General features: G+C 38.1%; 1 pseudogene; it reads right to left on the bottom strand.

Annotated features, from left to right (window-relative positions):
- Positions 1-23,727, bottom strand: LOC129501764 (small nuclear ribonucleoprotein F-like; annotated as a pseudogene).
- Positions 23,728-24,058: the final 331 nt, after the last annotated feature.

The following is a 24,058-nucleotide window of genomic DNA, read 5'->3' on the forward strand; positions in this document are numbered from 1 at the left end:
GTTTATTGTCTAGAAATATATATAAAAAACATTCTCCACAGAAGATGCTATTCTCCCATTTCTCCATCTTCTTCCTCTTCTTCAACACCCCTGATATAAAGGACATTATTACACCTTATTAAAACTTCACCCAAATGTCCAGACAACGCTCCATCTATGTATTCTTCTGTGTTTGCAAGCTGCACATTCATATAGCCATCTACAGATTCGAGGTAACCTTGGTACTCCATTCCCCACTACAGTTTCACCATTACTGGGTTTCCTGTTAATCCATTCAGAAAAGGTTTCGGATTGAGAGGCAAAACAAGCCAATGCGGCAGGCCGCTCGCCGCAGACCCAGCTGTAGTCCGTCCCTCGTTTCGGGAGTAACTCCCGCCCGGCGGGAACCGCAAAGCTTCCAGAGAAATGAGATCCTTATTTTAAACTGTAAACAAAAATCAACTCAAAGTGAATTATTTACTTAAATGTAAGACCTGAAACCATAGAACTGCTAGAAGAAAACATAGGGAAAACCTTTTTGACATTGGCTTCAGCAATGATTTTTTGGATATGACACCAAAAGTGCAGGCAACAAAAGCAAAAATAGACAAGCTTCTGTACAACAAAGGAAATGATTAATAAAATGAAAAGTAACATATGGAATGAGAGTAATATTTGCAAACCATATATCTGATCAGAGGTTCATATCCAAAATAAATAAGGTACTCCTACAACTCAATAGCAAAACAAAATAAAACAAAAAGCCCCAAAAACCAAATTACAAAAGGGACCATGGATTTGAAAAGACTTTTCTCCAAAGAAGACATACCAATGGCCAAGAAATATGTGAAAAAGTGCTTAAATCACCAATCAGCAGGGAATGCAAATCCAAACCAAATGTGATACCATTTCATTAGGATACCTATTATCAAAAACAAAGAAACAAAACAAAACCCCAAAAATATAAATGTTGGTGAGAATGTGGAGAAACTGGAAAACTTACATTGTTGGTGAGGATGTAAAATGGTTTAGCTTCTATGAAAATTAATATGAAGGCTCCTCAAAAAATTAAAAATAGGGGATCCCTGGGTGGCACAACAGTTTAGCGCCTGCCTTTGGCCCAGGGCGCGATCCTGGAGACCCGGGATCGAATCCCACGTCGGGCTCCCGGTGCATGGCGCCTGCTTCTACCTCTGCCTATGTCTGTGCCTCTCTCTCTCTCTGTGTGACTATCATAAATAAATAAAAAAAAATAAAAAAAATTAAAAATAGAACTACTATATGACCCAGAAATCCTATTTCTGGGTATATATCCAAAATAATGGTCTTTTTTTCCCCTGCCACCTCGGAGCCTATGGAGGCCTGCTGGCAACAGGACTTAGGTGTTGTTGTTGTTTAACTATTCTTTCTTTCTTTCTTTCTTCTTTCTTTCTTTCTTTCTTTCTTTCTTTCTTTCTTTCTTTTTTCTTTCTTTCTTTCTTTCTTCTTTCTCTTTCTTTCTTTTTCTTTCTTTTTCTTTCTCTCTCTCTCCTTTCTTTCTTTCTTTCTTTCTTTCTTTCTTTCTTTCTTTCTTTCTTTCTTTCTTTCTTTCTTTCTTCTTTCTTTCTTCTTTTCAATTTGCCAACATATAGTACATCATTGGTTTCAGATGTATTTTTCCATAATTCATAAGTTGCATATAACACCTAGTGCTCATCATATCATATGCCCCCCTTAATGCCCATCACCCAGTTACCCCATCCCCCCACCCACCTCCCCTTCAGCAACTCTGTTTCTTTCTCAGAGTGGGAACAGAACTTCTAAATGACAAATATATCTGGAAGGCAGTGGTTCAAGGCCATTTCTGCTGGCTGTAAGTGGGGTGTCCAGAACCAGAGGGAGCATAAAAGTGAAGGTGTTTATGTTAGAGATGAAACTGAATTCTATCTAGGCAAGAAGATGTACTTATGTGTACAAAGCAAAGAATAACATAGTGACTTCTGGTGGCAAACTGAACAAAATCAGAGTAATCTAGGGAAAAGTAATTCATGCTTATGGAAACAGTGGCTTGGTTTGTGACAAATTGCAAAGCAACCTTCTTGCAAAAGCCACTGGCCACAGAATCTGTGTGATGTTGTACCCCTCAAAGGTTAAAATTTACTGAAAAATAGTTAAAGGTGTAGATTTGAAAAACAAAACAAAACCTCTGAAATCAAGATCTTGAAGAGATATTTGCATTCTTTTGTTCATTGCCCTATTATTCACTTAGCCAAGATATGAAAACAGCCTAAGGGTCAATTGAAAGAAACTCAATAGGAAATGTGATATATGCACACAATGGAATATTATTCAGCTTTAAAAAAGAAAGAAATGCGGTAACTGGGTGACAGCTACTAAGGAGGGTGCTTGATAGGATGAGCACTGGGTATTATACAATCTGTTGGCAACTTGAATTTAAATTTTAAAAAATGTAGCTAAGAAAGAAAGAAAGAAAGAAAGAAAGAAAGAAAGAAAGAAAGAAAGAAAGCCTGACTGAAATCAAGAGGACAAGAAAAAACTGTTGGCAATGATGTGTAGAAAAAGAAACCCTCATGCACTGTTGGTGGGAATGTATATTGGTGCAGCCACTGTGGAAAGCAGTATGAAGGTTCCTCAAAAAATTAAAAATAGAAATATAATATGATCCAGTAATTCCACTATTGGGATTTACCCAGGAAAATGAAAACAGTAACTCAAAAAGATATATGCACCCCTATGTTTATTGCAGCATTATTCATAATAGCCAAGGCATGCAGGCCACCTAAGTATCCATCAATAGATGAATGGATAAGGAAAATGTGGTATATACATACAATGAAATGTTACGCAGCCACAAAAATATGAGGTTATGCCATTTGAGACATTTGAGACATGGGTGGATTTAAAGGGTATTAGGCAAAGTCAAATAAGTTAGACTGAGAAAGACAAATATCATAGGATTCCATTCATAAATGGAATCTAAAAAAAATGAATAAACAAAAAGTGAGTCAGAACTACAAAAACAGAGAACAAACTGATGGTTGCCAGAGAGGAGAGGGGCAGGAGGCACTGGGAAAAATGGGTGAAAGAAAGTGGGAGATACAGGCCTTCCTATATAAAATGACTAAGTCATGGGAATAAAAAACAGAGCATAAGGAGTGCAGTCAATGATATTGCAATAGCAATCTAATGGGACAGATAGTAGCTATACTTTTGGTGAACATAGCATAATATATAAACTTATCGAATCAATAGGTTGTACACCTGAAACTAATGTAGCATTGTGTGTCAACTACAGTCAAATTAAAAAAAGATGGAAATCCTGCCACATGTGACAACATTGATTAACCTGCAAGACATTATGCTAAGTGTAATAATCCAGTCACAAAAGGACAAATAGCTGCATAATTCCACTATATAAGTTATCTAAAATAGTCGAAGTTAGAAAAACAGTAAATAGTGGTTGATAAGGGCTGGAGGGGGAGGGAAATGGGGAATCATTGTTCAATAGGTATGAAATTTCAGTTATTCAAGATGAACACATTCCAGAGATCTGTCCAACATGTGCATAAAGTTAACAATTCAGTATTGTGCACTTAATAATTTTTTAAGACTGTAGATCTCATGTTATTACCACAAAACAGAAAAAAAATGGACGGGAGGAAACTTTTGTAGGTGATGAATAGCTTTATTACCTTGATTGTAGTGATGGTTTCTTAAGTATGCATATCTCCAAACTCATGAAATTGTATACATTAAGTGTGTTCCACTTCTCATATATTAATTATATCTCCATAGAGGTGTTTAAAATTTTTTTTCAAAAATTTTACAAAATATGTCACCATAAAAATATATTTCTAAAGTTTCTCTCATGAGCCTGGAAGGGGTTCATGCAAGGGAGGGTCTTGAAGCTTAACATTCATTATCTTCATGGGAAATCCATCTCTGCTTTTATTAGATTTAGAAAAGGACCATTCATTCTTTTAGTAAATTTGGTATAATTTGTTATGTGACTGATTGCTCAACTACATATTCTTTTCATGTTGCAGCAGGATGGAGTCTCTATTTGCTAAGGTCTACATATCATTATGTATGTAATTTTTCTCATATAAAAAGTGTGGCTGAGATGACTAACTATCCACCAAAGAACCATGCTCTCTTAAGTGTGGATTATTTGCCTGTTTGCTCTTGCTTGCTCTGGTCTACATTGCAGGGGCTCTATTTCTTATCAACTGAGAAATGCATACTTTACATATAACATCTCATTTTAATAATCGCAACCACTCTTTGACATAAATGTCATCATATTTTCCATTATATATATGAGGAAACCAGGTATTGGTGAGTACCTTGACTAATGTAAGAATAATTTTTCCAAGTGAATAATGAAATTAGAATTTAATCACACACAATTTGACTCTATGTCTTGTTCTCTTAATCATAATGCTCTGCACTAAACGTTAATTCTCTTATAATAAAAATCATTTTAAAATTATATGTAAATGTCAGGATTATTAAGAAACTGACAAAATGCACAAAGCAAATATTAGTTTCAAGTCTTAGCATTTCTAATTATGCTAGTAGTAATTATCAGCTATGCATTTTCTGGAGTTGAATGCCTTACTTATGATAAGTAATCACTGAACGGAATTTTCAGGCATTCTCAGAAGATTTCTACAAATGTTCTTTCCAGATTTTATAGAACATACTTTCTCTCTGCCATGGAGGTTTTTTTCAAAATTGTTTTGTTTATTCTAGTTTCTTTGCATGACTACATACATTCTATTAGAATTAGAAATTGTCAGTTTAAACAGAGAAGACAAAAAAAACCAAAACAAAAAAAATAAACAGAGAAGACTATTGAGATGTTGATTGGAATTCAGTTGAATATTTAGATTAATTTGAGGAAAATTGACATCTGAACAATAATTGAATCTTCCAGTCTATGAATATGGTATATCTATCTAATTGTTTAGGTCTTTTAAAATTTCTCTCAGCAGTATTTTATAGCTTCCTATATATAGGCTTTGCACATTTTTTTGTCAGATTTATCCTAAAATATTTCCTATTTCTGGATACTATTGTAAGGGTATTGTTTCCCTAATTTCAATTTCCAAACGTGTCTTGATAGAATATAGAAATAAAATTGGTATATGTAGACTGGCATTTTATCTTGTGACTTTGCTTAGCTCACTTATAGAAGCTAATAGCTTTTTTGAGATTCCTTAGGAGTTTTCACATAGACCATGCGTCTTCTATTAAAAAAAAATGTTTTTCCCCCCTTTCCAACGTGAATGACTTGTATGTATGTATGTATGTATTTATTTTAAAGATATTATTATTATTTTTTATTTTTATTTATGATAGTCACACAGAGAGAGAGAGAGGCAGAGACACAGGCAGAGGGAGAAGCAGGCTCCATGCACCGGGAGCCCGACGCGGGACTCGATCCGGGGTCTCCAGGATCGCGCCCTGGGCCAAAGGCAGGCGACAAACCGCTGCGCCACCCAGGGAATAATAATTATTTATAAATAATTATAAATTATAAAAAATTATTAAAAAATTTATAAAAAAATAAAAATTATAAAAAATAAATTATTTATTTATTCATGAGAGACAGAGAGAGAGAGGCAGAAGGAGAAGCAGGCTCCATTCAGGGAGCTCGATATGGCACTTGACCCCGGGACCCCAGGATCACACCCTGGGCCAAAGGCAGGTGCTAAACCACTGAGCCACCCAGGGATCCTCGACTTGTATTTATTTTTATTGCCTTATTTCACTGGGTAGGATTTCCAAGGTCATGTTGAATAAAAGTGCTAATAGTGATCATTCTTTCCTCGTGTAACAGGTAAAGTAACCAGTCATTCACCACTAAGAATGAACCAGTCATTCACCACTAAAAGTAAATATCTATCATCATTTAGGTAGGTTGAGGAAGTTCCTTATAACCTATAATTTATGGAGGTTGAGGAAGTTCCTTTTTATCTATAATTTATGGAGAATTTTATCATAAATGGATCTTCACATAGATCAATGGAACAGAATAGAGAATCCAGAAGTGGACCTTCAACTTTATGGTCAACTAATATTCGACAAAGCAGGAAAGACTATCCACTGGAAAAAAGACACTCTCTTCAATAAATGGTGCTGGGAAAATTGGACAGCCACATGAAGAAGCATGAAACTAAACCATTCTCTTACACCATACACAAAGATAAACTCAAAATGGATGAAAGATCTAAATGTGAGATTCCATCAAAATCCTAGAGGAGAACACAGGCAGCACCCTTTTTGAACTTGGTCACAGCAACTTCTTGCAAGATACATCCATGAAGGCTAGAGAAACAAAAGCAAAAATGAATTATTGGGACTTCATCAAGATAAGAAGCTTCTGCACAGTAAAAGAAACAGTCAACAAAACTAAAAGACAACCTACAGAATGGGAGAAGGTATTTGCAAATGACATATCAGATAAAGGGCTCGTATCCAAGATCTATAAAGAACTTATGAAACTCAACACCAAAGAAACAAACAATCCAATCATGAAATGGGCAAAAGACATGAAGAGAAATCTCATAGAGGAAGACATAGACATGGCCAACAAGCACATGAGAAAATGCTCCACATCACTGGCCATCAGGGAAATACAAATCTAAACCACAATGAGATACCACCTCACACCAGTGAGAATGGGGAAAATTAACAAGGCAGGAAACAACAAATATTGGAGAGGATGTGGAGAAAGTGGAAACTCTTGCGCTGTTGGTGGGAATGTGAACTGGTGCAGCCACTCTGGAAAACTGTGTGGAGGTTCCTCAAAGAGTTAAAAATAGACCTGCCCTATGACCCAGCAATTGCACTGTTGGGGATTTACCCCAAAGATACAGATGCAGTGAAATGCTGAGACACCTGTACCCCAATGTTTATAGCAGCAATGTCCACAATAGCCAAACTGGAAGGAGCCTCGGTGTCCATAGAAAGATGAATGGATAAAGAAGATGTGGTTTATGTATACAATGGAATATTCCTCAGCCATTAGAAACGACAAATACCCACCATTTGCTTCGACGTGGAGGGAACTGGAGGGTATTATGCTGAGTGAAATAAGTCAATTGGAAAAGAACAAACATTATATGGTCTCATTCATTTGGGGAATATAAAAATCAGTGAAAGGGAATAAAGGGAAAGGAGAGAAAATGAGTGAAAATATCAGTGAGGGTGACAAAACATGAGAAACACCTAATTCTGGGAAATGAACAAGGGGTAGTGGAAGGGGAGGTGGGCAGGGGGTTGGGGTGACTGGGTGATGGGCACTGAGGGGGACACTTGGCGGGATGAGTCCTGGGTGTTATGCTATATGTTGGCAAATTGAACTCCAATAAAAAAATAAAAATAGGGATCCCTGGGTGGCGCAGCGGTTTGGCACCTGCCTTTGACCCAGGGCACGATTCTGGAGACCCCGGATCGAATCCCACGTTGGGCTCCCGGTGCATGGAGCCTGCTTCTCCCTCTGTCTGTGTCTCTGCCTCTCTCTCTCTCTCTGTGTGACTATCATAAAATAAATAAAAATTAAAAAAAATAAAAATAAAATAAAAAAATAAAGATCCTCTGTAATAAAAAAAATAAATGGGTGTTCAATTTAGTCAACCATTTCTTTGCACATATTGAATGATCATTTCAACAACTTGATTGTTACGTTTTGGCATGTTTTTCTTCATTTGAATGTTCTGCTTGGGGTTCATTAAGCTGGATTTGTGGGATCAGTATTTTCATCACATTCAGAAATTTTTTAAAAAGATTTTATTTATTTATTCATGAGAGACACATGGAGAGAGAGGCAGAGATATAGGCAGAGGGAGAATCAGGCTCCTCACAGGAAGCTGGATGTGGGACTCGATCCCTGAACTGGGATCACGCCCTGAGCCAAAGGCAAATGCTCAACTGCTGAGCCACCCAGGCATCCCAAGATTTAGAAATTTTTTATCCACTATTTTTTCAAATATTGTTTTGTTTCCACTTCCTTCTCTCTTTCTGGGGCTTTAATCACTTGTATATTTGATCAGAGTGCAAATGCTCTTTGCATTAATTTTTTCACTATTTTTTTTCCCTTTAGTCTTTTGTTTTGGAATGTTAGTATTGTTATGTCTTTAAATTCATTGATATTTTCTTTGCAGAGTCTAACCCACTGTTGATTACATTCTATCTTTTTTTTTCTTTCCAGGTATAATATTTCTACATCTCCAGCAGTATAATTTTAAATATATACCCACTATTTGTCTCCTCATCATGGTTAGTTTTCTTTACTTTCTTAAATATATGGAGCTTACTCATATTAACTGTTTTAATATTCCTGTCTGCTAGTTCCATTATTTATGTCATTTCTCTGTGTGTTTCTATAGTTTGATTTTATTCTGGTTATATGTCATATTTTCTTATTTATGTGCATTGCATGCCTTGTAATTTTTTATTAGATGCCAAACATTATGTATATATGTGGTTGGCTAGGATGCCTGGGTGGCTCAGCCATTGAGTGTCTGCCTTAGGCTCAGGGCATTATCCTGGGTCTGGAATCCTGGATCTAGTCCTACATTGGGCTCCTTGCAGGGAGCCTGCTTCTCCCTCTGCCTGTGTCTCTGCCTTCTCTCTCTGTGTCTCTCATAAATAAATAAATAAATAAATAAATAAATAAATAAATAAATAAATAAATAGAATCTTTAAAGAATATGTGGTTGGTTGATGGGTGTTTTTTTATTTCAAGTTTTTATTTAAATTCTAGCTACTTAACATATAGAATACTATTGGTTTCAGGAGTAGGATTTAGTTCTTTCATCATTTGCATATAATACCCAGTGCTCATCACAAGAAGTACCCTCCTTAATACCCATCACTCATTTAACTATCCCCCACCCATCTCCCTCCATCAACTCTATTCTCTATAGTTAAGAGTCTCTTATGGTTTACTTCCCTGTCTTTTTTTTTTCTTTTCCATATGTTCCATATGTTTATTTGTTTTGTTTCTGAAGTTCCACATATGATTGAAATCATATTTTTGTCTTTCTCTGACTGACTTATTTCACTTAGCTTAATACACTCTAGCTCCTTCCATGTCATTGCAAATGGTAATATTTCATTCTTTTTGATGACTGAGTAATATTCCATTATGTATTTATTTATTTCTACATATATGTATATATGTATTTATCCATTCATCAGTCTATGGATATTTGGGCTTTTTCCATGGTTTAACTATTGCTGATAATGCTGCTATAAACACCAGGATGCAGGTGTCCCTTCGAATCAATATTTTTGTATCCTTTGGGTAAATACCTACTAGTGTAATTGCAGGTCTTGGGTAGTTATATTTTTAACTTTTTGAGGAATCTCTATACTGTTTTCCAAGTGGCTGCACCAGTTTGTATTTCCACCAACAGTGTAAGAGGATTCCCCTTTCTTCACACCCTCACTAACATCTGTTGTTGCCTGTGTTATTTTTAGCCATTCTGACAGGCATGAAGTGGTATATCCTTGTGGTTTTGATTTATATTTTCCTGATGATGAGTGATGTTGAGCATCTTTTCATGTGTCTACTAGCCATCTGTATGTCTTCTTTGGAAAAGTGGCTATTTATGTCTTCTGTCCATTTCTTAACTGGATTATTTGTATTTTGGGTATCGAGTTTGATAAATTCTCTATAGATTTTGAATACTAACTCTTTATCAGATATGTCATTTGCAAATATCTTCTCCTATTCCATAGGTTTTTTAGTTTCGTTCTTCCTTTACTGTGCAGAAATTTTTATCTTGATGAAATCTCAGTAGTTCACTTTTCCTGTTGTTTCCCTTGCCTCTGGCAATGTGTTTAGTAAGAAGTTGCTATGGAAAGGTCAAAGAGGTTTCTGCCTGTGTTCTTCTCCAGAATTTTGTTGGTTTCTTGACTCACATTTAGGTATTTCATCCATTTTGAATTTTTTTTTTTGTAATGGTGTAAGAAAGTGGTCCAGTTTCATTCTTCTGCATGTTGTTGTTCAGTTTTCCCAATGCCATTTGTTGAAGAAAATGATACACAGTTAATCAGGTACACAGTTAATCAGTGGTATCCTGTCTAGGTTAACCTTTGTAAATATAAAGAATCCTTTAATCTGGAACTAATTCAGCTCTATTACTAAGGTGATGCCCTACTGAGAATTCTATCTAGTGATGATGTATTATGAAATCTTCCATTCTGACTGCTGAGAAGATGGATTATTTCAGTCTTGTGTGAACTCCAAAATTGTTTTGCCTCTTTCTCTTTGGTATTTTTTCCTCCTGACCTTGAATAATTTTCTTTTACATATTTGCAGATCAATACTCAGCCAAAGACTCAGTGGGATCCATCTATAGATCTATGGGGCTTTCTGTATAGAGCTTCCTTATCTTCATTACTTTGTCCAGCAAATTATTGTTGCTTTGATTTCTGTTACTGTCCTTCCTTCCTATTTTGTGGACTGGAAATGGCAGTCTGCAAGCAGTAAGCTGATGAGAATGTACAGCTCAACATGTTTGCTTCCCATCCCTCAAGGATCACAATCCTATGCTGCTTGTTGCTATGTCTAGAAATTGTTTCTTCTATTTGCCCATGTATTTAGTCGCTTAAAGTAGGAGAGTAAATTTGGTATTTATATTTCATCTGGTCAGAATTTGAAGTCTACAATATTATTTTTAATATGTTCATAGAATTCCATTTTAAGGATATACTGCAACTTAACTAGCTACCTGTTGTTGGATATTTACATTTTTCCAATCATAAAAATTCTTATGTATAAATATTAAGAAAATAATTATGCATACATATGACTACACTTCTTTAATTTTTTTAGATAAAAATGTATGGGTCAAATAATATAAAAACCAAGGCTCTTTGGTAAACTGAATGGATATTACTTTTCTCTGTTAAAATAGGTACTGGAATTCGGAGGGAGGGGCAAGATGGTGGAAGAGTAAGGGTCCTCAACTCACCTAGACCCACAAACTTACCTAGATAACTTTCAAAACATCCTGAAGACCTATGAATTTGACCTGAGATTTTAAGAAAGAATAGTTGGAAAGCTACAGAGATAAGTTTTCACTTTTAACAAGATAGGAAGATTGGGGGGAGGAATAAAGTGGGGGAGGGGAACCGTGACTAGCAGGCCTAAAGCAGAGCAGCGAGAGCCTCCCTGGCAGGAAAGCCCCACCCTGGAGAAGCTGGAACTTTAAAAATCAGCGCCAGAGTTTTCCCTGATGGAAAAGTGCGTAGCAAGAGGGGCAGTGAAGCCTCAAGATTGCTAGAGTCACTACAAGAGGAGGGGCACCCTGAAGACCTCAACCAAGGTTTGATTTCAGTAAAGAGCTGGAGCACCACAGTGACTCTGGGGTCATTTGGGAGAAGCCAGTCAATTAGGCGGGCCAGTTACGGAGCTCCCTTTACCGTATATCCTGGCAGTGGAAAGAGGTAGCTGTGCCCCCCATTCCCTTTGGGAAAGGCAGTCCCTGGGAATGTGGGTCCAGCAGCACAGGCCCTGGATCCCAGGGTACCCAAGTGGACAAGGCCAGAGATCTTCCATGCCCTCTGGAACAGGCAAAAGTGGGATGGGCACAGGAAAGCAAGAACTCTCCTGCCACTGGGTGTCCCCAGTCTGTGCAGATCAGTGTATTCACGGCTTCCCCCAGGAGTATCTGGGCCAGTGTGGACTGGGAGCTGCAGTTAGTTACTCAGAGGGAGCTGATCCCAGGGCTGGAGATCTGGCTGCCGACATTTTGTTTTTCCTCTTTGTTTCACCGTGTGCCTGGGAGGGGCGGGGCCACCAGGGAACCGAGGACTCACGGGGTAAACAGCTCACACTGAGCCCGGCACCTGGCAGGGGGGACATCTCCCCCAGGTACACACACCTGAAAGTCAGCACGGCAGACCCACCTTCCCCAGAAGACCAGCTGGAAGAATAAGGGAAGAGCAAGGTTATCAATCAAGTAGCACTGGAAAGCTCCAGGACTGAGGGAAAATAATATATATAACCAAAGGGTCTTTTTTATTTTTTCTTTTTCCATTATGACTTGTTTTTGTTTCAGACTAAAATGTTCCAATATTTTTTCTCTTTTCTCACCTTAACTACAATATTTTGTAGTTATTTGTAGTTATCTTCACTTTTAAGGTTTTTCCTTCTTGACTTTCGTATTTCTACAATTACATGTTGTAGATCTATTTTTGACTTCTGGATTCCCTTCAATGTATTTGATTTAATTTTGGTAGATAGGGATGCATCTGTGTCCTCTCTCTCTGTGTGTCCCTCATGAATAAATAAATAAAATCTTTAAAAATAATGCTGGTAGATATACTAGATATGGGATTTTTTTTTTCCTGCATCATTCTGTTTTATAAGGGTGGAAGTTAGTGCCTTCTAAAACATGACCAACATACACCCAGAATCAAGTGGAATACAATATTGGTTTATTCTATGAGATTATATTCTCTCTTCCTTCCCATTCTGCCCCCCTGTTTTATCTTGTTTATGTTTTGGTGGTCAATGTTGAGGCTTTCTATAGGTATTGCTGGTTTATATAAATTTAGGATTGAGCATCTTTTAAATATAGAACAAAATAAACTCAGAACCAAGAGGATCACCCTCTAGGACACTCAGGTAGACTACATTCTTTCTCCACTACCCCTTCTTCACCACCATCATCTTCTCCTTTTTTTCCCCTCTTTTTCCTTTTCTTTTTTTTTTGTCTTTTCTTCTTTTTTCTTCTTCTTTTTTTAATTTTTACTCCTTTGTTTTAAAATTTGTTTTTCATTTTAGTGGTCCTTCTATTTTTTTCTGTTAATCTTTTCCTTTTATTTTCTGGACTCTGACCTCTTTGGAATCATCTAGGGTGTATTTTATTTAGGCCATGGTTGATATTTTTGACTCAGCCTACTCATACACCCACTCTGCACTGGACAAAATAACTAGAAGAATTCACCACAGAATAAAGAACCAGAAACAACACTCTCTGCCACAGAGTTACAGAATATGGATTTCAATTTGATGTCAGAAATTCAATTCAGGAGTACAATTATAAAGCTACTGGTGGCTCTGGAAAAAAGCATAAAGGACACAGGAGACTTTGTTACTGCAGAATTGAGATCTAATCAGCCCAAATTACAAAAAGATTAAATGAGATGCAATCCAAACTGGATGTTCTAACTGCTAGGGTTAATGAGATGGAAGAAAGAGTGAGTGACACAGAAGACAAGTTGATGGTAAGGAAGGAAGCTGAGGGAAAAAAGAGAAAAACAATTAAGAACCCACAGGAAAGGCTTAGGGAAATAAATGATAGCTTGAGAAAGAATAGTATACATCTAATTTGGATTCCAGAAAAGACAGAGAGAGAAAGAGAGGGAGAGGGGGAACAGAAAATATATCTGAACAAGTCATAGCTGAGAACTTCCCATATCTGGGGAAGGAAACAGGCATTCAGATTGAAGAGAGAGAGAGGTATTCAATACCTCAACATTTAATAGTGAAACTTGCAAATTTCAAAGATAAAGAGAAAAGTCTTAAAGAAGCATGAGACAAGAGTTTCTTAACTTATATGGAGAGAAATATCAGATTAATAGCAGGTATAGATCTCTGTGTCTCTTGCCACAGAGACCTGGCAGGCCAGAAAGGGCTGGGTGGATATATTCAGAGTCATAAATGAGAAGAACATGCAGCCAAGAATACTTTATCCAGCAAGGCTGCCATTCAGAAGAGAAGGAGAGATAAAGAGCTCCCAGAATAGGTGGAAAGTGAAAGAATATGTGACCACCAAACCAGCTCTCCAAGAAATATTAAGGGGGACCCTGTAAAAGAAAGAAGGAGCCCAAAGAAACAATCCACAAAAACAGAGACCCAGATAGGTAATAAGATGACACTAAATTAATATCTTTTAATAGTTACTCTCAACATGAATGGGCTAAATGATCCCATCAAAAGATGCAGGGTTTCAGACTGGATAAAAAAGCAAGACCCATCTATTTGCTGTCTACAACAGACTAATTTTTGACCTAAGGGCACCTAGAGCCTGAAAATGAAGAGGTGGAGAACCATTTACCATTCAAATAGTCCTCAAAAGAAAGCTGGGGTAGCAGTCCTCATATCAGATAAATCAAAGTTTATCTCAAAGACTGTAGAAAGAGATGAAGAGGGACACTATATCATACATACGGGGTCTATTCAACAAGAAGATCTAAGAATCTTGAATATTTATGCCCCTAATGTGGGAGCTGCCAAGTATACCAATCAGATAATAATCAAAGGAAATACATAGATAATAATACAGTAATAGTAGGAGACTTCAACATGGCACTTTCAGCAAATGGCACATCTTCTAAGCAGAACATCAGCAAAGAAACAATGGCCTTAAATGATACACTGGATCAGATGGATTTCAGATATATACAGAACTTTCCATATGAACACAACAGAATACATATTCTCAAGTGCACATGGAATTTTCTCCTGAATAGACTGTATATTGCATCACAAATCAGGTCTTAACCGATACCAAAAGGTTGGGATTGGCCCCGGCATATTTTCAGACCACAATACATTGAAACTGGAACTCAATCACAAGAAGAAATTTGGAAGAAATTCAAACACATGGATGTTAAAGAGCATCCTACTAAAAGATGAATGGGTCAACCAGAAAATTAGAGAAGAATTAAAAAGACTCATGGAAACTAATGAAAATGAAGATACAACCATTCAAAATCTTAGGGATGCAGCAAAAGCAATCCTAAGAGGGAAATACATTGCAATATAAGCCTCCCTCAAAAAATTGGAAAAAACTGAAATACGCAAGCTAACCTTGCACCCAAAGGAATCGGAGAAAGAAGACCAAGTAAAACCTACACTAGGCAGAAGAAGGGAGATAATAAAGATTCGAGCAGAACTCAATGAAAGAGAGACTAGAAGAACTGTAGAACAGATCAACAAAGCCAGGAGTTGGTTCTTTGAAAGAATTAATAAGATAGATAAACCCTTAGCCAGGCTTATTAAAAAGAAAAAAGACTCAAATAAATAAAATCATGAAAAAAAGAGGAGTGATCACAACCAATGCCAAGGAAATATAAATGATTTTAAAAACATATTATGAATAGCTGTATGCCAAAAAATTAGGCAATCTAGAAGAAATGAATGCATTTCTGGAAAGCCACAAATTACCAAAACTGGAACAGGAAGAAATAGAAAACCTGAACAGGCCAATAACCAGTGAGAAAATTTCATCCAAAACCTCCCAAGACACAAAAGTCCAGGGCCAGCTGGCTTCCCAGGGGAATTCCATCAAACGTTTAAAGAAGAAATAATACCTATTCCACTAAAGCTGTTTCAAAAGATAGAAAGGGAGGGAATACTTCCAAACTCGTTTTATGAGGCCAGCATCACCTTAATTCCAAAACCAGACAGAGACCCCACCAAAGAGGAGAATTACAGACCAATATCCCTGATGAACACAGATGCAAAAATTCTCACCAAGATACTAGCCAATGGGATCCAACAGCACATTAAGAAGATTATTCACCATGACCAAGTGGGATTTATCCCCGGGATGCAAGGCTGGTTCAATACTTGTAAAACAAATCAATGTGATAGATCACATCAACAAGAGAAAAACCAAGAACCATATGATCCTCTCAATAGATGCAGAGAAAGCATTTGACAAAAGACAGCATCCATTCCTGATCAAAATGCTTCAGATTATACGGATAGAGCAAACGTTCCTCAATATCTTAAAAGCCATTTATTAAAAGCCCACAGAAAATATCATTCTCAATGGGGAAAAACTGGGAGCCTTTCCCCTAAGATCAGAAACATGACAGGACGTCCACTCTCACCACTGCTATTCAACATAGTACTAGAAGTCCTAGCCTCAGCAATCAGACAACAAAAAGATATAAAAAGCATTCAAATTGACAAAGAAGAAGTCAAACTCTCCCTCTTCACAGATGACATGATACTGTACATAGAAAACCCAAAAGACTCCACCCCAAGATTGCTAGAACTCATCCAGCAATTCAGCAGTGTGGCAGGATACAAAATCAATGCCCAGAAATCAGTGACATTTCTATACACTAACAATGAGACTGAAGAAAGAGAAACTAAGGAGTCAGACCCATTTGCAACTGCACCCAAAAGCATAAGATACCTAGGAATAAAACTAACCAAAGAGGTAAAGGATCTATACCCTAAAACCTACAGAACACTTCTGAAAGAAATTGAGGAAGACACAAAGAGATGGAAAAACACTGCATGCTCATGGACTGGAAGAATAAATATTGTGAAGATCTCTATGGTACCCAGGGCAATCTACACATTCAGTGCAATCCCTGTCAAAATACCATGGACTTTCTTCACAGAGTTGGAGCAAAAAATCTTAAGATTTGTGTGAAATCAGGGCAGCCCCGGTGGCGCAGCCGTTTAGTGCCGCGCACAGCCCAGGGTGTGATCCTGGAGTCTCGGGATCTAGTGCCACGTCGGGCTCCCTGCACGGAGCCTGCTTCTCCCTCTGCCTCTCTCTCTCTCTCTCTCTCTCTCTGTCGCTCATGAATAAATAAATAAAATCTTTTAAAAGAATCTTTAAAAAAAAACATTTGTGAGAAATCAGAGACCCGAATAGCCAGAGGAATATTGAAAAAGTAAACCAGAGCTGGGGGCATCACAATGCCGGATTTGAAGCTGTATTACAAACCTGTGATCATCAAGACAGTGTGGTACTGGCACAAAAAAAACAGAGACAGAGATCAATGGAACAGAATAGAGAACCCAGAAATAGGCCCTCAACTCTATTTTCAGCTGATATTTGACAAAGCAGGGAAGAACATCCACTGGAAAAAGGACAGTCTCTTCAATAAATGGTGCTGGGAAAATTGGACATCCACATGCAGAAGAATGAAACTAGACCACTCTCTTACACCAGACACAAAGATAAACTCAAAATGGATGAAAGATCTAAATGTGAGACAAGAATCCTTCAAAATCCTAGAGGAGAACACAGGCAACACCCTTTTTGAACTTGGCCACAGTAACTTCTTGCAAGATACACCTGTGAAGGCAAGGGAGACAAGAGCAAAAATGAACTATTGGGACTTAGGCAGGATAAAAAGCTTCTGCACAGCCAAAGAAACAGTCAACAAAACTAAAAGACAACCTACAGGATGGGAGAAGATATTTGCAAATGACCTATCAGATAAAGGGCTAGTTTCCAAGATCTATAAAGAACTTATGAAACTCAACAGCAAAGAAACAAACAATCCAATCATGAAATGGGCAGAGACATGAACAGAAATATCCCCGAAGAAGACCTCCACATGGCCAACAAGCACATGAGAAAATGCTCTGCATCACTTGCTATCAGGGAAATACAAATCAAAACCACAATGAGATACCACCTCACACCAGTGAGAATGGGGAAAATTAACAAGGCAGGAAACCACAAATGTTGGAGAGGATGCAGAGAAAAGGGAACCCTCTTACACTGTTGGTGGGAATGTGAACTGGTGCAGCCACTCTGGAAAACTGTGTGGAGATTCCTCAAGAAGTTAAAAATAGATCTATTCTATGACCCAGCAATTGCACGACTGAGTATTTACCCCAGAGTTACAGATCAGTGAAACTCCAGGACACCTGCACCACAATGTTTACAGCAGCAATGTCCACAATAGGCAAACTGTAGAAGTAGCCACGATGTCCTTCGACAGATGAATGGATAAAGATGTGGTCTATATATACAATGGAATATTACTCAGCCATCAGAAAGGATGAATACCCACCATTTGCTTGACATGGATGGAACTGGAGAATATTATGCTGAGTGAAGGAAGTCAATTGAAGGACAATCATCATATGGTTTCACTCATACAAGGAATATAAGAAGCAGTGAAAGGGATTATAAGGGAAAAGAGAAGAACTGAGTGGGAAAAGTTAGAGAGGGAGACTCATAACTCTGGGAAATGAACAAAGGGTTTTGGAAGGGGAGGTGTGTGGGGGGATTGGGGTAACTGGGTGACGGGCACTGAGGAGACCACCGATGGGATGAGTACTGGGTGTTATACTATATGTTGACAAATCAAACTTAAATAAAATAAACCAAAAAAATACTGGAATTCCTTGGAAACTCACTACGTAACCATTTTCTTCACTACCTAAATTTTGAACAAATATACTAATGTAAAAGGTTGTAGTTATAGGCCAAAATAGCATCTCTTTTGCCTAGATAGGGTAAGTTATATCATGTGAAGATTAAGTAAGTCAACCTTTTTATAGCACTCCAGGTGAGTAGAATTGCCCAAGAACAAATAGTGCTGGAGCATACGGAACTGCACCATAGGGACAGAGTTGGTCTCTCAGGGAGACATGGGTGGCATGTTCCCAGTAGGAAGCTACTAGCAACAGTTTTCCAAGAGGAAACAGGAAAAGAACCGACGTGACAACTCCAGTTTATTCTTCCCAAATCTACCAGTCAGATAAGTCATTTCACTCCCTGGGATAGATGGAGTGATGTTTTTTTAAAGACAACAGCAGGGCAGCTCGGTGGCTCTGAGATTTAGCGCCACCTTCAGCCCAGGGCCTGAATCTGGAGACCCAGGATTCAGTCCCATGTTGGGCTCGCTGCATGGAGCCTGCTTCTCTCTCTGCCTCTCTGTCTCTCTGTGTTTTTTTTTTTTTTTACATTTTATTTATTTATTCATGAGAGACACAGAAAGAGAGAGAGGCAGAGACACAGGCAGAGGGAGAGGCAGGCTCTATTCAGGGAGCTCGACGTGGGACTCGATCTCGGGTTTCCAGGATCATGCCCTGGGCTGAAGGTGGAGCTAAACCGCTGGGCCAAGGGGCTGCCCAAATAAATAAAATCTTTTTAAAAAAATAAAGACAATAGCAGTTGCACTAATTAAGGTCTTTCAATATTGAGGAAAATATCAGGAAGAAGTAAGAAATATTTCACTGCTAATAGCATGTATTAATCACTGATAACTTACTAAATGCCAAGTAATGAGTATTATTTCATTAAATTCTTACCTTAATTCTATGAAGTAGGTATTATTTTAGAAGAGATACTGAAGATCTGTACTGAGGGGGACTTAGAATTACTCAGAATTCACAATATTTCTCAGTGTGTGGTTTGCAGGCCACCTGCATCAAAAGTACCTAGGTAGCTTTTAAAAATGTAGTAGGTAATGCTATCCCCAGCATCTGTGGAAAATATAACTTACATAAAATTTTCATGTACCTGAATTTAATTTATGCTTAGAACCACTATCCCCAATAGATGACAGAAATATTAATTTACTGACATTTAGTTAAAACAATTCATTAATTGTTTTGTCATTGTAGGTTTAAATTTATTCATATTCAGTATTATGTTCCACCCCTTTTCCTAAGGCTGTATCTAATTTCCAAAATTGTTTTTCTAATGATTCCATGGCATCAGAGCTTTGATCTTAATTGTCCACTAAACTTGATTCTTGCTGCCAGGAATTTTACATTACAGCTAATTTTATTCTCCTTCTGCAAGGTTTCTGTTTCTGTAATTGGGCAGATTTCATCTACTCTTGGTTTGGAGTTTGCGGAGCATGGGGATGCTATCTGACTCTTACCCAAATTCCATTGTCTATGTTGTAATCCCTGGCTTATTACTGTTCAAACTAGGTTCCCCCTCTCTTAAAGTTGTGGGCTCAGTGGAATTAAAATTTCTGTTGAAAACTAATAACTGGAGGCACTGGGTGGCTCAGAAGGCTAAGCAGCTGCCTTCAGCTCAGGCCATGATCTGGGATTGAGCCCCATACCAGGTTTCTGGCTCAGCGGGGAGTCTGCTTCTCCCTGTCTCTCTGCCCCCTACCCACTTGTGCTCAGGCACACTCTCACTCTCTCTCTCGCAAATGAATAAATAAAATCTTTAGAAAGAAAACTAATAATTAGATTTTTGTTAATATTTTTGTTCTGAGATAATGCTGCCTGAGTAGGGAAAGGACAACAAGAAAATGTGGTGATAGGAGTGATAAATGGGGAGAGAAATCTCAGTTATTATTTCAAAATATTAGTCTCTTTTGTAAAAATGCAGAAGGATATTTTGAATCACAACCTCTGGGCATGGGGCTGGGGAATCATCATTTTAGCAGAGTCCCCAGTTTGGACACTGGTGTCATATGGATTCCAGAGGTTGTTGAGGAAGTAGGAGATGATCTAGAGGGTGTTATAATAATGTGAATACTTGGCTTCTCAGACTAGACATAAACATTTACTCAGATTTATCAGAATGCATATGCTACAAAGCCTTCTGTAAAGTATTTTATCTTTCACTCTTTTATTCTGTACTTTTGCCTGGATCTCGGCTTTTTCCCTCTGTACGTTCAGTTTTATTTGCCCAGGGTTCTACTCCTTCCATCTCCTTGTTGTGGGAAGTGGGTTTGAATGGGGTAGGAAAATTAATAGTTATTGGGCATCTATAATGCTCCAGAAACTTTATATGATCTCAGTTAATCTGCAAAACATTCAGTTAATTCTCAGAAAGGTTAAATAAATTGCTCAAGATTGCACAGGTAGCAGGTGGCAGAGCTGGGATTAAAATCCAAACCCATCTGGTGTTGAAACTGGGCTTTAATTACTTTATGTTACTGCTGTCCTTGACAGAGGCTTTAGTGATACCCCTTATTCCCTCATCATCAAAATTTCCCTACTTCCTAGCCCTATGGAAGACCAAATATTCACTTTTAATTTTTCCCATACTCATTATCATGCTGAGTCTGTAAAAGAAATTTCATGTTATATTATCTTTTCTATTTTAGATTTCTAGTAAGAGTACTCTTGTTTATATGGCACTTTACAAAGTACTCTACAGTGATTTAAGGCATCTCTATTTATACTGACACAGGTTTGAATCTCAGGCTAACAGAGGGTGAACAAGTTAACCCCTGAGATCCCAATATTCCTCTTTCAGTTTCTGTGTTAGGGCCCTTAGAGGCTTAAAAATACATATATTTTTAAAAGATTTTATTTATTTATTTGACAGAGAGTGTATGTGCAAAACAGCACAAGCAGGGAGAGAGGCAGAGGGAGAAGCAGAAGCAGGGTCCCCATTATGCAGGACCCCAGGATCATGACCTGAGCCTAAGGCAGATGTTAAACTGACTGAGCCACCCAGGCACCCCCCCAAATACATATTTTTAAAATACAATATATATATATATAGTATATATACATAAGACTCCACATACATATTGTATATATATTTCTTTTATATTTCTTATATATTATATTTAATATATATTATATTTAATATATATTTCTTATATATTTCTTATATATTTCTTTTCTTTAGAAAAGAAATCTAAACACACGGAGGAGGTTCAGCAGGGCTCTTTCCAGCCCTGTGGAAAAAATATATATATATATATTTTTTATACACACACACTTCTTCTGAATGAACTTCTTCAGATCTGAGGTACCTAAAAATTCCCTTTGTGTGAGATTGTCTTTCTTAATAACATTTTGGCTCACAGTGGATTAATTATGAATTGTTAAGAGAAGACATAGGAGAACTACAAGGGAAGTGGTAGGACAAGAGTTTCCAGGGAGAAGGAGAAGGGACAGGGGCAGTTATTATTTGTTTTTTGGCTTTCTGGCCCTTTCAGGTTCTCCGAGGTCCAGCATCCTTTAACACACAATGTCACCTCTTTGCTGGTCTCAGGTGGGTGTGACTAGATACATCCAAGGGCTTTCCTTGTCCGTGCAGCCTACTGAGCTGATGCACGTGTCTTCTGTTTTCTCTACATCTCTGGAAGGTGTTAAGTATATTCATATACTTCTTGATGTACTTCAGGGCTGCGTAGTTTATTTATTTATTTATTTATGATAGTCACAGAGAGAGAGAGAGGGGGGCAGAGACATAGGCAGAGGGAGAAGCAGGCTCCATGCCCTGGGAGCCCGACGTGGGATTCGATCCCGGGTCTCCAGGATTGCGCCCTGGGCCAAAGGCAGGCGCTAAACCGCTGCGCCACCCAGGGATCCCCAGAGCTGCATAGTTTTAAAATTAGTTATCAAAAACATTTTTCCCTTAATAAATGAGGTAAAGTGTGGATCCAGTTACTTTTTGCATCTATGTAATGGGGGTGACATTAATATAAAAATCTTCCTTTTCAGCTCCGCTTTCCTGGGTTATATGGATTGTACCATAGCAAAATCTAAACTAGCCAATTAAAAGTATCTGTCTCTTGGTTTTAAGTGGTCTAATTTTGTGTAATTATTCAGACATTTCAAAGTTCAGCTTATAAGGGCTCCCCCTCTTCTATCCTATTGGAAGGATGATAACTGGATTTAAGAGGTCTTATATGCCCTGATGGTCTTTTTTTTAATATTTTATTTATTCATGAGAGATATAGAGAAAGAGAGAGGCAGAGACATAGGCAGAGGGAGAAGCAGGCTCCCCACAGGGAGCCCAATGCGAGACTCAATCCCAGGACCCTGGGATCATGACCTGAGCCAAAGGAAGACACTCAATCTCTGACCCACCTAGATGTTTCATGTCCTGTTGGTCTTGGGAAATGAGGAGATTGAGCTTTGTGGGGGTTTGGGTTTTCTCTGAGTTCTGGGCAATGCTCCCTGTCCCTCCTCATCATAGGCACCTTCACGGACTCACTTAACAGAAGTCTGAGGCTAATGAAACCTGTGGTCTGGTCTCTGGGTATGACCAGGGCATGGTGATCCACCATTTACAGAGATAGCTCCACCTTATCTTTGTGGAATTGCTGAGCCTCAGTAGCTTCAACAGTGATGCTGCTTATTTCTCATGTCCTCCTAGTGGGCCTTCTGGCTCCTAACTTCACAACAGTTTCTAAATCTCTTATAGACTCCACAGAAAAAGACTCAAAGGTGCTTATTCCTTGGCCGCTATGGTGCCCAAGTGTTACACCAGTTTCTAATCTCCGTGAGTTTTTTGAGTTGATGATGGGCACCTTAGGTGGTTATCTGCTAGACTTTCAAATGAAAAAGAGAAGAGACTGTTTACCTCCCATTCTGCTTACTTGTATATCTTAATATGGATTCCTCCTCAGAAGCAGCCCCAGAAATACATATTCGAGTCACATATTTGGGAAAGAATCAATGGTAACAGCAGTAGGGGAAATGAGGCCAGGAAGGGAGGAAAACCATGATAGAATGTATTATCCAGTGACTCATGATGTGGTTTGAAACAGAGGAGATAGAACATAATCCTCATAACATAGTTATCCCATCCAAGGCAGCAGGGAATTGGGGTATTTATATACCATGTTCACCAGTCATTGGTTGAGGGTTGATCTTGTGGGGCATTCATTTTCAAGAATTTTCTGTTCACAGTGTGTGGAAGCAGAGCAGCAGGCTTTGATGGTCAGAGAAAGCCACCAGGCAAAGAGATGAAAATGCTGCAGTTGGAATTCAGGCTGGCATTATAGGGATATGGCTGGGGCATCATCAGCATCTGTTATAGTCTGCTGTAACTCTTGATAACTCATGACCTATGATGACTTTATTCTGTCCTGTCACTGATCCTTCAAATTTGTGGCTGGTCACAGCTTCAAAAAAACAAAATAATAGCTATACCCCAAGTAAAGTATTTGACATAAAAGGGCTAGTGGGACAAATTACAGATCCCATTTCTGTTCTTATGCTGTGGCTATAACTGAAATTTATTTATTTTCCTCCTCTATTACATATTGTAGATTCTCCTCACCTGTGGACAACATTTTTGCTCACTCAAGTATTCCAAACCTTTATCCCTGAGGAGTCTGAGCTCCTAGTTACTATGCCTTTGTCTGGCTGTGGTTGCTGTAATTTTCTGCTTTTTTCTATTTGTTGTTACTACCAAGAATGTAGGCCCTGAGAGGCATGTCAGTGAATTTCCTGAATTCCAGACGTATTTTTTCTATTTGGTATCAGCCAGTATAGCTATTGAGAATGATAATCGGGTAATATAGTAGTTTTTCTCTATTGGAAACAGATAAGTGACAGCTGCAGCTTTAGGTTTATTGGAAAACTTACTGTATCTCCTGGTAGAAGAACTTGGAGTTCTTGTAA

The sequence above is a fragment of the Nyctereutes procyonoides genome, unplaced genomic scaffold, assembly GCF_905146905.1.
Source record: "Nyctereutes procyonoides isolate TBG_1078 unplaced genomic scaffold, NYPRO_anot_genome, whole genome shotgun sequence".
Lineage (NCBI taxonomy): Eukaryota > Metazoa > Chordata > Mammalia > Carnivora > Canidae > Nyctereutes > Nyctereutes procyonoides.